Source organism: Echinops telfairi, unplaced genomic scaffold, assembly GCF_000313985.2.
Source record: "Echinops telfairi isolate 266 unplaced genomic scaffold, ASM31398v2 ScPeMD7_44;HRSCAF=162, whole genome shotgun sequence".
Classification (NCBI taxonomy): domain Eukaryota; kingdom Metazoa; phylum Chordata; class Mammalia; order Afrosoricida; family Tenrecidae; genus Echinops; species Echinops telfairi.
In genome coordinates this window covers 7634012-7652389 of record NW_022103942.1, presented here as the reverse complement: position 1 = coordinate 7652389, position 18378 = coordinate 7634012, and the positions used below count along the sequence as shown (strand labels likewise).

The 18378-nt window shown below is 38.0% G+C and overlaps 1 protein-coding gene and 1 pseudogene across 2 annotated transcripts in view; one reads left to right on the top strand and one right to left on the bottom strand.

Annotated features, from left to right (window-relative positions):
- Positions 1 to 18378, top strand: part of DIAPH2 (diaphanous related formin 2) — a 982643-nt gene that overhangs the window by 291411 nt on the left and 672854 nt on the right. The window lies entirely within an intron of this gene.
- On the bottom strand, positions 5972 to 6457 carry LOC105979394 (annotated as a pseudogene).

The window sequence follows — 18378 nt, the reverse complement described above, 5'->3', positions numbered from 1 at the left end:
ATAATTGAGATCATGATAGTGGGTGGGGAGGAAGCATTTAGGAACTAGAGGAAAGTTGTGTGTTTCATCATTGCTACACTGTACCCTGACTGGCTCATCTCCTCCCCGTGACCCATCTGTAAGGGGATATCCAGTTGCCTAAAGATGGGCTTTGGGACCCCACTCCACACTCCCCCTAATTCACAATGAAATGTTTCTTCACCACATTTGCTTATGCCCCTGTTTGTCTTCAGCGATCGTATCTGGGAGGTGAGCTCACAATGATATGATTTTTTTTTCTTTGATGCCTGATAACTGATCCCTTCAGCACGTTGTGTTCACACAGGCTGGTGTGCTTCTTCTCTGTGGGCTTTGTTGTTTCTGAGCTAGATGGCTGCTTGTTTTCCTTCAAGTCTTTAAGACCCTAGATGCTATATCTTTTGAAAGCTGGGCTCCATCAGCTTTCTTCACCACATTTGCTTATGTACCCACTTTGTCTTCATGTATTCTTGCATTGAGGGAGTACTTGAGTGGAGGCCCAATGTGTATCTACTACCTCAATACTAAACCTATAAATATATGTACATCGGTCTATTTCCCCATTGTCATACAAAAATATATTTACATATGTACATGCCTTTATTTAGACCTCTATAAATGCCCTTTGCCTACTAGATCTTTCCTCTATTTCCTTTTACTTTCCTCTTGTCCCACTATCATGCTCAGCCTTCATTTGGATTTCAGTAATTCCTCTCAGTTACCTTACCCTTGATCACACCCTACCTGGCCTCCTACACCCTCCTCACCATGGATTTGAATCACTTGTTGTTCCCTTGTCCCTGGGTTTGTTAACACCACTTCCTTTCTCCCTACTTCCCCCTCTCCCACGTTCTCCCGGAACCATTGGTCCCATTGTTTTATCCTCCAAATTGTTCATCAAAACAGACCTGCGGAGATAATAACATGCACAAAACAAGACAGAGCAAGACAAAGCAACCAAACAAAACAACAACAAAAAGCCAATGGCTGATAAAACAACAACAACAAAAAAGAAAAGCCTGCCGTTAGTTCAAGGACTGTTTGTTGGCCTTTAGGAGTGTTTTCTGATTGAGTCTGATGTGGTGCCAAGCCCTGGCTCCAAAGTCTATTTTTGGTATTCCCTAGGGACTTTGTTGCTCCCTCCCCTTGCTATTCTGTTGCACGCCCTTTGTGTTTTGCCTGAGTGTGGTGGGATCAGATTGGGCGCAATACCCACACTGTGTCTCCAATGTTGTCCCCTGTAGGGCTATGGGTCAGTGAGGGATGTCGTGATAATTTATGTCAGAGGGCAGCACTGAAGCTACGGCTCAGGGAGAGGGACATTTCTTATTAGAGCACACAGGTGCAAATGAAGGGGGAGGAAGAGAGAGTGGAGCACATCCAGGTCCACCAAGCCTTGAGGACGATACATTCAGAGCAGCCAATCCACAGAGAAGACCATATGGCCAGCCCCACTATGAGATACTTACTTCCTTTCTTATCCTAAATTGTACTGAGCCTTGTTTCATTTCTGGAAGGGTTACTTCCATGCCATTGTCACTTCTCTTCAAACACATCTATACTCATTCTTCATTTTATTGCCATTTAGATTCAGAATGCAGAATTCATAATATAGATGCATGAGGTACTTTTGTCAGGAAAAATTCCTATCACATATACATCATTTTTTTAAAAAGGAAAGCACCTCTTCTTTTGTTTATCATTTCCTCTAATGGTTTTTAAAGACTGCTCAATCCTGTTGATTTTTGTCATGGAGCATGGATGTTGATAGGCAGGTAAAGCATAGTAAGGGCATGGCTCCAGCTGTGGGCTCTTGGGCTTGGCATGTCTGGCAGGCAGGAGGCAGTGGCAGGGAGCCTAAGCTGCCACTTTTTGCTCAGGTGTGCAAAACAGCAAGTAGGGTTGCTTCTTCCCTATTCCCTTCCTCCAGTTTCCCTCTAGTCAAGGCACTTAGCCTTTGCTGTTCCCCGTTGCTCAGACTTCCTTAGAGCAACTAGAAATCCCAGCAGCTGCAGCAGTGTAGACTCAGATCAAATCAAACCACACCCACTGCCATTAAATCAATTCCCACGCATAGCTACCCTATAAGACAGAACAGAACTGTCCCTTTGGGTTTGCCAGATTTAAATGTTTACAGTAGCAGAGAGCCTCATTTTTAATCTGCAAAGCCCCTCATGGGTTTGAACTGAAGTTCTTGTGGCCAACAGTTTTGGCAACCCACTGCTCTGCCAGGGTTTCTTGCTGCAGAGATTGGAACAACTGAAAGCATGCCCCCATAAGGTTTTAATATAATCTACGTTTATATTGTTATGTCCAAAGCACATAATGTGATGCTTTACATTACATATCATCATTGTTTATTGACACATATGAGAACATGTAGTATAATTGAGTTTATTCCTATGTCCCCCATTAGATGCTCGACTTCTTGCAGTCAGGAAGATATATTTCCATTTTAGTTATAATTGTATTCCTAGCTTCTACCACAGACTCTGGAAAGTGTTAGTGAGTGCAATGAACTACAGTGATGTATACTTAGCTACAGAGTACCAAGACAAATCAAATAAACATTTTTTTTGTAAATAACTAGCCAAAACTTTAAACACATACAAGGAAGTCTGTGCATGTTGATTTAGCTATTCAGTATGTGCGATATATAAATAAACTCGTCTCTTGAAAATACGTCTTATTACTGATTAACACCAGAAACCTACATCATTGAATCTGCTGTGGCAGTCTGCTAATGTTAATTTGCACATTTAATTTCATTCGGTTTAGTAATTCACTTTGTTTGGGTTTGCTTTTTCAGTTTTTGTTTTTTGTAATTCCTTTAATATGTTGTTTTATTCTAGCACACATTTTCTTTAAGACTTTTAAATGTGAAAGCTAGTTTCTTTCAAAAGTAGCCTATAATTGATTTAGTTGCATTTTAAAGTTGAAGTTTAGTTCACTTAAACCATACTTTAGTATTCTAAAATAAATATTTATTCATTAGTTTGGCCTTAAGGAAACCATTTAATTTCTTATAGCCTCTATTTAGCTGTAAAATAGAATAATGATTAAAAAATACAATACCATCGTTCTGTTTTTTTTTAAATGAAGATATCAATCTTATATTTCCAACTCTCTCTATATATATCATAGATTAATGATAATACTGGTCATTTAAGAAAATCTAATGAATAATATTTTGTTAGGAATAGGAATTGCCTCAGTGGCTGTAGGTTTTGTTTGGTAGTATGTACCTTGTTGTGGCACTTTGTGAAGTACTTTACTTGGAATATTTAATTTAAGTTTGTCATTTACCCTATTGTTCTAATCCTTTTGCATATTAACAGTGGGAAGCTAGAAATATAGCCCAGGCTGACTGACTGCATAATCAATATATTTCACCACTTTGCTAGGCAAAATGGTACAAGCAAAACATGGGGCTGGAGTGCTGTTGAACAAGCCACAAGCCATTATCTGTGCTATTAAACACTACACTGTACTATATGTAGTGTCATTGTACTTATTGAAGCCTTAATATCAAAATTTTCATGCCAGGCCCTCCTCATATGACAGGTCAAGTGTATGTTCTTTCTGTGTGAATTCTGGCCATGTATTTTTCTTTTTAATCATTTTATTAGGGGCTCATACAACTCTTATCACAATCCATACACACACCGATTGTGTAAAGCGCATTTGTACATCATTCTCAAAACATTTTTTTTTCCCTTTAACCCCTGGCCTTTGGTTCTTCTTTTTTCCCTTCCTCCCCACTCCCGCCTCCCTAATGAGCCCTTGATAGTTTATAAATTGTTCTTTTGTCATATCTTGCCCTGTCCGACGTCTCCCTTCACCCACTTTTCGGTTGTCTGTCCCCCAGGGAGGAGGTCACATATAGTTCCTTGTAATCGGTTCCCTCTTTCCTACCCACTCTCCCTCTACCCTCCCTGTTTCACCACTCACACCACTGGTCCTGTAGGACTCATCCGCCCTGGATTCCCTGTATTTTCAGTTCCTATCTGTACCAGTGTACATCCTCTGGTCTAGCCAGACTTGCAAGGTTGAATTCGAGTCATGGTAGTGGGAGCGGGGAGGAAACCTTTAGGAACTAGAGGAAAGTTGTATTTTTCATCATTGTTACATCGCACCCTGACTGGCTCATCTCCTCCCCGAGACCCCTCTGCAAGGGGATCTCCAGTGGCCTACTAATGGGCTTTGGGTCTCCACTCTGCACTCCCCCCATCATTCACTATGGTAAGATTTTTTGATCTGATGATGCCTTATACCTGATCCCTTTGACACCTCGTGGTTGCATAGGCTGGTGTGCTTCTTCCATGTGGACTTTGTTGCTTCTGAGCTTGATGGCCGCTTGATTCCCTTCAAGCCTTTAAGACCCCAGACACTATACTTTTTGATAGCCGGGCACCATCAGCTTTCTTCGCCACATTTGCTTATGCACCCATTTGTCTTCAGTGATCCGTTCTACACCTCGTGATCACACAGGCTGATATGTTGTTCCATGCGGGCCTGTGTATTTTTATTCTTGCCTACCCCATTCTACCTCGTTTATAGAGAGCATCAATGTCTTTCTGTTAAACAGACACAATAAAAGTATATTCATAAAGAAACAGTGAATTAATCAATTTCCCACCAAAAAAATAATTGTTCACAGTCTCTGAAACATAATTCTCACAAGAAAACTAATCTGGAAAGGGTCCAAAATATATTTAAGTTCCTCTTTGTTACGTTTTCCCTGTTTCCCAAGGACTGCTTTTGGTTGCACAGTGGCCAAATGCAAATGCTAATCTGATTTCTCCTTGCTTCCTAGCATTATTTCATCCTCCTCCCTGTCATCAGTTGATACTGCTTTGAGGAGTGTAATTTTTAATTAAATTAAGTTAATAGGAGCCAAAGCAAAATATGTGATGCATTCCAATGCCAACTATAAGTGTTGTGACTTATCAATATCCCCTACACTAGAATGGCTTACTGAGACTGGAGAATGTCTGGCTTAATGTGATAAGAATAGACTGATAACATGCTCTTGGCAATGTGTGAGAAATGTGTTGTTTCCTCTTGGGTGATTGCTTTTAACAGACAGTCAACAAAAGTAACTACTCTGTGACATGTGATGCTATTAGGGTATTTGTAATTTTCTTTGAATGGAGAAGCTGGTGTGAGTAGATACTTTTTGTTCTTTTAATAGAAATAATAAAGATGCTATCAGTGCTATCCATGGTTTTACTTACTATTTGTTCTCCGAGTATCTGATCACATCCGTTTTAATTATAGGCATTTTGATTCAGTTCTCCCATGCTTTTGTTTTCTCAATGCTGACATTTCAAGTATTTTAATAATTGATTGTATTATAAAATGTTAACCTATCTAAACAATAGATCAGAGTATTGTTCCAAAATCCTGTATCATTATTTAAACACATGCATTATATTTATAATCATTTGACTTGCCACTATATGCATTTTTTAAATCCATTTTTGGGCCTAAACACAATATGCAAAGATAAAATCCTGGGAAAATAATTTCTTAGATTGGATAGGATTTGAGGACATTAAACCCTTTTAGAAAATATTACTGACTAGAGCATAATATGGGGTAGGAGGGGGTAAAGAATGGTTTTATTTCTACTAAGCAAAAGGGAAGGATAAAAAGAACCGTGTTTCCAGTTTGCTCTTCACCGTGAACACACACACACATACACACACTAAAAACTCCCCAACCAAAAAACTAAACCAAAAAAATCAAGAATCAAATGCCCTCATACTGCACCAATATTGCACATGTTGACCCAAATATTAGATCCTGGATGTGCAAAATGAAAATCAAATGATCAAAACTGCTGAACCCTACGTTATTAATACACAAAGTATACATATTCTTGAACTAATTACAGTTAATGTTCTCTGTGTCTTTCAAACTTTGGAACCACATAGCTGATCTGTTAACTCTAGTCCATGCCAGCTTCCAAAAACCACAAAAGATTTTCCTTAGCTTCGTTCTTTGAGGCCTCATCAAACATTTCTATGAGATCTTGAACATTATCATTTTCCTCATCAATGGCTTCTGGCTTTGGTGTTTTGCCCTCCCACATTTGCCTTGGGAACTGTTCAGGTCATTTTCTAAGCTGTCTTAACATCTCAGGAAGCATTGCTGTGATTGGTTTGGTTTCTGCATGTTCACTAATAGCAAATACGTTAGCAGAGAGGGAAGCTTGGACCTTGGGGTTGTTGAAATGGAGAACTATCCCATCATCTTGAATCATGTTCACCTCTTCCAAACCAGATTTATTATTCACAGCCAATTTTCAAAGAGACCTCTCACATTTTATGTCATCAGCTGTAGCTGTTCTGTGTACTACCTTCTTTTTGCGAGCTCTGTCCTTGCCCCCAATTGGAACCCCAGCCTGATGCCTGGTTAACTTTTCTGGATTCATGCTGATGGGAAATCTGAAGCAGGGAGGGTCGGCAAACACCAGCACACTGCAAGAGTAAGATGACGGCCTTAGTGGAGACAGAGAGAGACGCTAAAGCATACTTTAGCTAAAAAATTCCTTTTGAACTATAAAAATAGCATCTTGGAGGTTTTGGACTTCCTTATCAAAAAGAGTGCAGAGAATCATTATCAGCATCATTAATGCAAGGCTGATTCCTATGTGAAGAAGCCACGCATACCTCTACTTGAAAACAATTTACCATTTCGGACACTAGCCATCTTTCCCATAGTACTCACTACTTCCATGCTGAGTTAGATTATGTATTGCACACACAACTCATAGAGCAAACTGGATGGTGTAGTTTCTTCGTGAAGTAATAAGTTAACATTCAGGATCAGAAATGACTTAGAATACAGTTTTTCCATCTGGACAGCCCTTGCTAAGTCACGCTTGTAGATTGAGCTCTAGCTGAACCTCCGCACCTTGGTCTTTCAGCTTGCCCTCTGCTCTACTTTTGTCAAAGGTCTTTAGTTCACCACCAATTCTTAGGGGCACCACATACCACCTGGAAGATTTCTCCTTTAATGCATTCAGCTCTGTTGCTCTCTAGGTTGGCAGATCCTCTCTAACTTCCTAATTCTTGGCCAGGAAAACTACTATGTTAGGTGCCTGGTACTCTTTCCGCCATTTCTCCCCATCCTGCCCTGTCTCCCATGTGGCAGACGTCTGTTCTCTCTCTCCTGGGTCTAGGACAGTCTTTGTGCAGAGATCCTTGGTCCAAAGGAATCGCTCCACTCTCACCTCTTCTTAGTAGTACTGTGCTCCCCACCCTTGCCCACTTCTGATTGGCTGGCAAACTGACCAGTGCCTTCATTAGGAGTCCCCTTACAAGGGTAATGTGTACCTTATTTCCGTTATTAGCAAGTCATCCAGTTCCCTCTAAGGGACATATGTACCTCATTTACATAGCCCTAGCCAGTAGTTATATGGGAATTAAAAGTCCTTGGTGAGAAAAGGCACATGTAAGTGATCCATTGCAATGTAAGAATATTTTTTCTGCCCCTACACATAGTGACTCAAAAGGGTAGAATGGAATAGAAGGAATTGTCCTGTGGGTTTCTTTGTAATAGTTTTTTGGGCATATATTTCATATATTATATAATTCAATAATTCAATCATATTAAAAGTTGTTATACAATCATAGTCACAATGAATTTTATAATTTTTTCTTCTTTCTTTTACTTATGGTTATTAGGTCCCTATTTCCTCCCAACCTGCCCTGCCAAACCCCTAAAGAACCATTAATGCAAAGCACTGTCTCTATAAATGTATCTATCCTAGAATTCATATACAGAAAAGTATAATGAACCCCCCTAGACAATAACAGAAAACAACAACAACAACAAAGTAAAACAAAGAAAAACCTCAGTCAGTGTAAGAATTTTTTACTATTTCCAGAGAACACATCCAGTCAGCCATGTGAGTGTGTGCGTACATGTACACATATTCTATTGTTTTCATAGAGAAAAGCAATTAAGTATTTTCATAGTATTTTTAAAAAAACATTTTATTGAGGGCTCGTACAACTCTTATCACAATGCATACATACAGCCATTGTGTCAAGCAGTTTTGTGCATTTGTTGCCCTCATCATTCTCAAAACATTTGCTTTCTACTTGAGCCCTTAATATCAGCTCCTTCTTTGCTCCCCTCTCCCCCATGAACCCTTGATAATTTATAAATTATTATTATTTTGTCATATCTTACACTGCCTGACGTCTCTCTTCACCCACTTCTCCGCTGTCTGTCCCCGAGGGAGGAGGTTATATGTAGATCCTTGTAGTAGGTTCCCCTCTTTTTCCCTCACCTTCCCTTCGCCCTCCTGGTATCACCACTCTCACCAGTAGTCCTGAGGTGTTCATAATACGCTACTTTCTTTAACTGAGGAATATGTGTTTAATCTGAGGCCAGGAATCAGAATTTAAAAAAAAGATCTTGTCATATCTTCCACTTGGATTTTTTAAAGAATTTTCAAAAGTTATCTGAAACTTTTGTTACCAGAAAGAAAAAAATTCTTGGTCTTTGGCACACATGTTATTATACAGGTGTTCTTTTGGGTCCTATAGTTTTCTTCGGTTATATAAAGCAGACCGTTACTATATGGTTCTATACATTTATATGAGATGTAGTGGACATTTGTGTTTTAGATACTATTTAATTTGGAAAACTATTTAGAGATTAGCTTAATTACTTTATCTCAATTATTTCTTTTTCTAGCAATAATGATATTGTTCTTTGGGTTCCAGGGCTCAGAATTGATTTAGTTAATTTGAGTTGTAATAAATACATGTAGAATGAGTTTATTAACTGTGCTAGATTCATTTTATGAGCTTTTGTTGGCTGAAGCAAAAATGAGTTTGACAATGGAGAAGAGGGTCTGGATCAGAAATATAAGCTAGCTGTGGGAGAATTGCTGTACTTTATGCATTTCTGTATCTCTGGATCATATCTAACTCTGAACAGTTTTAATTCATCCATTACACCAACAAATCTAGAATTAAAGCTTGCAGAGACACTATTTGCAATTTGGGAAAGGAATGTAAATCTTTAATATAAGTTGCTGTTGTCGTTTCTCTGATTGGGTATTCGTTATTATCAAATAGTTCTTCTTATGAAAACTATTCGATAGGAAATGGACAGATAAAGTCCAGAATTCCATCAAAAACAAGTTCTGTGTTTTACAATTTTATTTCACCGTTAGGATCAAAATGAGGGTTTGAAGTCTCATTATCAATGTCTTGATTTTTATATATTTATATAATTTTTCCTTACCATAGTCTGTACTAAAATAAGGGGTTCTATTTTAGTTATCTAGTGTTTCTGTAGCAGAAATACTACAAGTGAGGGCTCTAACAAATAGAAATGTACTCTATCACAGTTTAGGAGGATGGAAGTTTAGCTCTAGGGGAGGGCTTTCTCACTCTGTTTCCTTTGGGGATAGACCCTGCTGCATTTCAGCAACTGTGATCCCAGCATGCCTTGCAGATTTGCTTGTGTCTACTCCTGGGTCTAGGAGGTTGTCAACTCAGGGATCCTGAGCCCAAAGGACACTCTGTACACACAGTTTTTTTCTTTCGTGGGTGGTAGGTCTCTCAGATTTCTATTGGTTTATTTAATCTCTTTTCATCTAAAAAATACTCAAAATACAACCTAATCTTATAGTTTATAATCTCTTCCTTTAAGGGAACTGCTTCTAATCATGGCTTATTAACATCTTAGAGTTTAAGAGTTACAGCAGATCACAGTATTACATCAGGCATCATCACAGGGTGTAATTGTATCATTAAACTGCCAAACTATACCATTACATAACTACTAAATGATTGATAATCATCAGATATCTTGAGGTGGACACAATTTAATCAATGATAAGGGCATACTGCGCTATATTCATTTTATGAGTTTTTGTTGGCTGAAGCAAAAATGAACTTTGTCAACAGAGAAGAGTGTCTGAATCGGGGGTGAAAATCAGATTGACTCAGTAGTAAGCTTTTGTTCCATGTAAGCCTCCAGTTCCTGTGACTCCTACTAATGCTAATCTAAGTCCCTAAAGTACATGATCTTTTCTCTATTGTAAATAATAATAGATTGCTTATAGTGTTTTGAAATGTCGAATTTTATGTTCCTAGGTCATTTTCAAATGGCTGCTAAAAGGTGACTGTGTGTAGAAGTTGCAGGCATGACAGCATGCCTTTTTGACTGGGTGAAAGGCATCAATATGTCAATTTATCAAAATGTGTTTCTATAAGGTTTTGAATAGATTGCATTTTTTAAAAAAATAATTGAAAAGGTATAAATCATGTAATAGGATTTTGGAAGCTTAATACTGTAACTTTTTTTGGTTAGATTTGTTATTTAAATAGAAAGTGTGCTGTGTTATTTATTTTTGTTTATGTAAAATGTATGATCATTTATAAATACAGTTCCGCATCATGTCCATCAATTATGTCTAACTAAAATGCTTGCTGTCCTAAGGCATACCCTTCATATGTTATCTACTTTTCCATTTTAAATTAGAGACTTATTAAAAGATTGATAATGGCATTGTTGAAAGTGGAATCATCAGAAAGTAATATGGTTATATAAATCAGCTTTAATACCTGGTGATGTTAAGAGCATGTGTTTTTTCATCTATATTAATAATAAGACCTATCAATAATTATCTGGAATTCGATTCAGAACTTTGAGCACATTTCAGTCTTATCACTACCGTTAATGACATTCAACTTTACATGTAAGAAGTAACATAGTTCCGAAGACATAGGAGTCAGGAGAATGGTTGCTTTTTGAACATCAATTTATTACTTATATTGAAATCAATCATTAGACACTTTGTAAAGGAAATGGAAGTGAATTATTTATATTTGCATAGCATAAATAAAATACTTAAGGAATGACTATTTTCATAACTTCACTCGAATAGATCCCAACTCATTGCCATTGAGTAGATTGCAACTCACAGCTCCCCTATAAGGGTTTCTGAGGCTATAAATCTTTATGGGAACAAATAGGCTTACCTTTATCCACAGAACTGCTGATGGTTTTAAACCATTGACCTTGCTGTTAGCAGTCCAACACTTGCCTGACTGAACCAGCATGGTTCATTCATTCATACAGACCTGTATCCTAAAATTTATAGAATTAAAGCAACCTGTTTCCCTTACCATGTGGATGTGGGAAATAATTGAATGTGTAATATTAGACAGCTGTTTACCAGTAGAAATAGACCACAGTTAATTTTAATTAAGGCACCAGGTATAAGTTAAAGAAACCATTTACCAAATTTAATGTCAGTATATTAAGTAATGACTCTGTAGAATTTGCTGATTGTGGACAGTACATTTTTGAAGAGACACTCAACAGAAGTCTCCATTGCATCTAACCTTCATTCAGACTAAATTTTAGCAAGAGACAACATTTTCTAGATTTTGCAGACATTTTAAGCCTAAAATCAATGTAACTAAACTTTATAAAATAACTTTCTTTCTGTCAATTTTCCTTAGACTTGCACATTTCCTTCCTCTTTACCGGGTTCAAGATTCTTGCATAATCAGCACAGGTTTCTTTGATTCACACGTGATGGATCAAATGATGGTCTAGTATTGGGAGCTACATTTTGTGTTCAGGTGTTAATAAGTAATGTTGTCTTACCTAAACAGTAATCCGCTGTAGAAATGAGATAACACCATTATTCTAGCAGTTCTCCTAAGCAGCCACTGAGGCTGTCTTCCTGGCTTTATTTGCTTATTCCACAAATATGTATTGAATTTCTATCATATGTCATACACTGCTAGTTTTCACAGAATGCTTAATGCTCCATTATACCTGTGACCCACAAAAATAGTAGCTCTGAATTCTCAGTGGTAAAAATAGATTTTGCATATCTTGTGTTGTTATGTGAGTATCTCTATATTTTTATTTTAGGTCCCCTTTGTGATTATTCCTATTATCTTTACAAATCTGTTGCAACCCAAATTATTAATATGTTCATGTTTGTTGTTTTCACATGCTTAATCTGTGTGGCTTAACTGGGCAGTATATTCTAGAGAACTTCTGCTTACTTATTCTCTTATTCCCGGGCTATTTTTAAATGTATCTGCTGATTGTCTCCAGAAAAACAATCTGATGAATAAGTGTACATAGTCAAGTGGTCTTTGGATTGTATCTGCATTTGAAGTTTTAAAATAGTGAAGATAGTCTGTCCCATAACAGAAAATCTAAGGTTGGTGTAAATATTATTAATAGTAGTATAATACACTAGACACCTCCTTAGGCATTTGACTCACAGAATTGGTCATTGATTTTTTTCTTTAAGAAGATGCATATGTTTTTCCTACTGTTTTTTTTGTGCTTTATTTAAGATGAAGAAAATAGTCTTTCATAGAAATTATGGTATGTGATTGTTGCTAGGTGCCATTGAGTTGGTTCCAACTCAGAGTGTCCCTGTGCACAGCAGAACCAAACAGGTCCTGCACCGTTCTCACAATAATTATGTTTGAGCTTGTTGTTGCAGCCAATGTGTCAATCCATTTTTTGGAGAGACTTAATGGATAAAAATCACTGTATAAGAAAAAGCAATAAATCAAAAATGACTCCTAAGTTTAGGATTAGGACAGCCCCCTCCAAATACTGTCTTATAAACATAGTATTGGTGCCACTGTATTAGAAAAGGTCTGAGGAAGATACTACGGATAGGAAAAATGGTAAGAGCATTAAAACAATTTGAAAGCGGAAGTAAAACTCTTTGGATGTTGTTGTGGTTGTTAAGTGGTACTGAATCAGTACCAATTGTGTGGTATTTGCTATATTTGAGCCCATGGTTGCAACCATTGTGCCAATCTAACTCCTCAAGGGTCTTCCTCCATTTTGGTGACCCTCTGCTTTGCAAAGCATGATGTTCTTCTGCTGCATCTGATCGCTCTTGCTAGCATGTTCAAAGTATGAGAGATGAATACTTACCATCCTCGCTTATTAGGAGTTTTTTGGTCATTCTCCAAGACAGATTTGAATATTCTTTGGCACTTTAAATATTTCCATAATTTGAATACATCGATTCTTCTTTGGTTTTATTTATTAATTGTCCAGTTTCCACGTGTATGTGAAAAGATTGAAAATAGCGAGTTATACTCAATTAATATGGTCCTCCCAGCCGTAATCCCTTATGTGATTTGTAATAATTCTGGATTTCTTGTATCTGTGACTTTTGTCCCATTTTGGAGGGCATTACCTGCTCGCATACAGGAATGGGATAAGATTGAGATCTGACCTTAGTCAATGGTATGACTTGGACTACAGTCTTTGTATACTGCTACTTACAATTGATGTAAGGGATTGTAGGCTACAGCTGAGAGGAGAAAGAGAGCTTTCTTGGGTGGCCTAGTACAAAGCCCGGCTGATTTAGATGAGTAGGAGGTGAATGCCTACTGGAAACATCTTACCAGAGGCTCCAGGTTATTTATATGTAATTTGACACAGTCTTTGCGTGAAGAATAAGTTATTATATTTTGGTGAACCTTGACTTCACTATTTAACGCCCACCAAAACTGCCTCTCCCTGTATGGGGTTGGTGGTAAGGTAGGGAAAGATACTGATAGGATTTGTCTGTGAATAATTGTGTACAGGATTCCCTACAATATCTTCATGCTGCATAGAAAATGAGCCCCCTGAGAAAAGCCAGGTAGTGGATCACATCCTGTAGCCCCAGCCCCACCATCTGACTTAGCCTCTCCTGGTCTTCAGGTTTTACACTGAACAGCAACAACCACCTTATCAGGCATTTCCTTGAAGTTAACTGAGCTTTGTGGGATATCCCAGCAATTCACATAACTCAGAAAAGTAAGGGAATGTATTCAAGGGATGTTTGGATGGGAAATGCAGTTGAATGACACCATGGAAGAGTTAGACTTTGGGGGAGTTTTTCACTCTCCAACTCCTTCTACTAGTGTAGTATTAAGTCTTACAAAAGAAATTATTATCACAAATACCATGGCTTGGGTCAGGTGCACTTTAGTCCTCAAAGTGACATCTTTACTCGGTAACATTTTAAAGAAGCCTCTTGTAGCATATCTGCTGAATGCAAAGCATCATTTGATTTCTTGACTGCTGCTTCCAAGAGCATTGATTGTGCCTTTGGTTGTAAAATATTAATATTTCAAAGGTACAATGCAGCTTGAATTCAGTATTTGTACACAGAAATAGAATACATTGCTTTAACATTAACCTTTGCTTCAACTCTAGGGGTTTGTGTTTCTTTTGATTTGACTTTAAAACAAACCCTATTTATTGGTCTGTGCTCAACTCTGTGTTCAAAAGAACAGTGCACCTCTAAGTCTGTCTTTTGATTTCCTCTTAAGTGAGGTCATACTGTTTACTAGGGGTGAATTAATTACAAAGTGAACAGTTTTTTTCTGGAGAAAATTTTATCCCAATTTCAACTAAATCTATGATCTAAGCAAAGTCTTTACATTATTTGTGTTACTGAGGGGCACTGAAATTGTACTGATAAAAACCTCTTGGAGTTCATAATGAAATGTAGGTCGTTCCTTTTGGACCTTTTACTAAATGGCTTGAAGCACCTTATACCAAAATTCTCTTTCTGGATTGAAATAATACTCTTTCTCGAAGATGTTTTATAATGTTATTCCTTTTCCTGCTTGTAGGGTTTTGAGGGAAAAACAATATTTATTAATTATTATGGATATGGCCAAATGGTGTGTGGGGGTGTGTTTGGCCAAAAAATTTTGCTTATAAATATTGAAATAGTTTAACTGTACTTATTATTTATTATAGATAAGAACAGACTTTCTTTTCATTGTCTGCTATTTTGTGTTTAAGCAGCCATTTGTCTTATAATCTAGTCCTATAGTGTGAGTAGAATTAGTTAAAGCAAATGGGATTGTTGATTCCAAAATTCAAGTGCAATTTGTTGCTGTCATGTCAATTCAGGCTTATAGGATCCTCTAGGATAGAACAGAACAAACTCTCTCGTGGGGTTTCTAAAACCGTACGGTTTGGTGTAGAGCCCTAGTGGGTAAGCATTGGGCTGCTTACTGAAAGCACCACAGATCACAGGAGAAAGGTACCATAGTCTTCCTCCATGTACATTTGCAGCCTCAGAAACACCAGGGAACAGTTTGCTCTGTCCTATAAGGTCGCTATAAATTGGAATCCAATCAATGACAGTGGGTATGGTTTTGGAATCCTTTAGAAAATAATAGGACCAACGGTTCCGGGGGGACATGGGAGACGGGGAGGTGGGGGAAAGGAAGAGTGTTAACAAACCCAGGGACAAGGGAAAAACAAGTGATCCAAAATTGGTGGTGAGGTGGGGGTGGGAGACCTGGTAGGGCATGATCAAGGGGAATGTAACAAAGAGGAAGTGCTGAAATACTGGTGGGGACTGAGCATGATAGTGGGACAGGAGGAAAATCAAGGGAAATAGAGGAAAGAGCTGGGAGGAAAAGGGCATTTATAGAGGTCTAGATAAAGACATGTACATATGCAAATATATTTATATATGATGATGGGGAAATAGGTCTATGTGCATATATTTATAGGTTTAGTATTAAGGTAGCAGATGGACATTGGGTCTCCACTCAAGTACTTCCTCAATGCAAGAACACTTTGTTCTATTAAATTGACATTCCATGATGCTCACCTTCCCAACACAATCGCTGAAGACAAAGCGGGTGAATAAGCAAATGTGGTGAAGAAAGCTGATGGTGCCCAGCTATCAAAAGGTATAGTGCCTGGGGTCTTAAAGGCTTGAAGGTAAACAAGGGGCCATCCAGCTCAGAAGCAACAAAGCCCACGTGGAAGAAGCACACCAGCCTGTGAGACCACAAGGTGTCGAATGGATCAGGTATCAGGCATCAAAGATAAAAAAATCATATCACTGAGAATGAGGGACAGTGCGGAGTAGGGATCTAAAGCCCATCTGTAGACAACTGGACATCCCCTTACAGAAGGGTCGCAGGGAGGAGATGATCCAGTCAGGGTGCAGGGTAGCAAACATGCAACTTTCCTCTAGGTCTTAAATGCTTCCTCCCCACCCTATCATGATCCCAATTCTACCTTGCAAATCCGGTTAGAGCAGAGGATGTACACTGGGAATCCAGGACAGATGATCCCTTCAGGACCAGTGCTGAGAGTGGCGATACCTGGAAGATGGAGGGAAGGTGGGTTAGAAAGGGGAAAACGGATCGCAAGGATCTACATATAATCCCCTCCCTAGGGGATGTGTAACAGAAAAGTGGGTGAAGGGAGATATCAGACAGTGTAAGACATGACCTAATAATAATTTATAAATTATCAAGTATTCATGAGGCTGGCCAGGGAGGGGCCAGGGAATGAGGAGCTGATACCAAGGACTCAAGTAGAAAGCAAATGTTTTGGGGATGATGAGGGAAACAAATGTACAAATGTGCTTGACACAATGGATGCATGAATGGATTGTGATAAGCGCTGTACAAGCCCCCAATAAAATGATTTAGAAAAAGAAAGAAAAGAAAAACGGGATACTACACCTTTCTCCTGTAGAACAGTTGGTGGGTTCCAACCACTGGCCTTCCAAGCACTTAAGCACTGCATCGCTCTGAAAACCTAACAGCTGGGATTTAAGGTGGTTTGACCGCAATTTAGCTAGATGTTGATGTATCTTCAGTTGTGACATTCGACTTTATTTCAATTTAGCAGATAGGTATTTTAGCATCATCGTACAGTAGAACTCATGAAAGCCAGTAACCACCTGTTAGATACGGGTAATCAAAATATTCTCCCCTACAATTAATAGAATAAAAAGAAGTGGCAAGACTGCTCTTCTGAGGTGGCTAATTTGAGAGAACTGGAGGGAAAGAAACCCCAGCAGTATCTTTGTGTTCAGACTCTTGCTTGCTTCACTCTAGTGAATTTCATTTGTGAAAGTGTTAGAGAATTTCATCAAGGATATAATGTAACTTCTCTATGTGATAATCTTCTCAAACACCAGAGACATGCTTATATACACATTTTATTTAGAATAAACCCATGCATGTATGAATTGGTTATACTAACAATACTTTTTGTTTAACTTCCTGTGTTGTTTATGGATCACAGTCAAACACACATTTATATACTGATGCTTCATCTAATCATCTATTGTGGAAAGGCAGCTTTTATAATGTTACACTTTCAAGAATTATTATATTGATTGAATGGAAAAGCATTTATAACTACTAATCTGATGTTATTTTATCCCTTGTGAATAGCAGGGGAAATATAAATGATGATTTATTGTAAAGCTTGATGAGAGATTAAAGAGATAATGATATTGAGTCAATTAGCAAATTCATAAATTATAGCACAATAAAAAGAGATCATGAAACAGAATGTCCCATTTCCAATTGTATTCCACAATTTATTCTCTGTGTTCATCGTAGCCTGCTTGTGAATATTTTTTTCAGTGCCTCATTTTCCTCATCTATTAAATGGGACTAATAATGATAACTTCAACGGGTTACTAAAAAGATATAATAAGTTAAAGCATGTAAGACAATTAATAACATTGCTTGGCACAATAAATGCATTGGAAGTGTGAACTATTAGTTTCTTTCACAACCTTCACCAGCCATGCTTATTTATTTAAATTGACTTTAAAAAAAATGAACAAGACTATAATCATTTACTTCAAGGTCAGGAGGTGAACAAATTTTAATTAAAGATACTGCCTTGTGAAGGAAGAAGCAGCTGAGAAAAGAGAGAAAATGCTGAGATATTTTCTAGACTCCAGTGATATTGACATAGTAATTATAGCAAATATAACTCTTCAGGGAACATTTGCCTTATTCTCAACACAGACAAATAACTAAGCACCTTTAGTGGAAATTAGCATCCTGCTGCTAAGGGAAAAATAACATATGGGAAAGAGTAGAGCAACTCCAAACACAATATACTTGGAGAGGAGAATAGAGAATAAACGCCACTAGAATCATGTTCAGTGGCTTCCCATCCTTTAGACTTGCAGTCTCAAAGCTATTGAGCACTACTGTGTGAATTAGAAGTGGGCAGTTCTTCTGTGTGGGTATATAAGCCTGTGGGAGCATATCTCTACAAGTATAGCTTTGAGCAAATTTCACATTGTAGCTGAACTGTAATGTAGACGCCCTTGTTCAGTGAACAAACATAAACAATAGCCTTGAACCTTGAGGAGCTCAGATTGATTGACACAGTGACTGCAATAATGGGCTCATGCATAACAAAAATTGGAAGGATCGCACAGGTCTGGGCAGTTTCATTCTGTTGAATATATTCTGATTGAGGACTCTTAACAACAACAACAACAACAACAACAATCAATGAAGATGCCACGTGATAGACATAAACTAA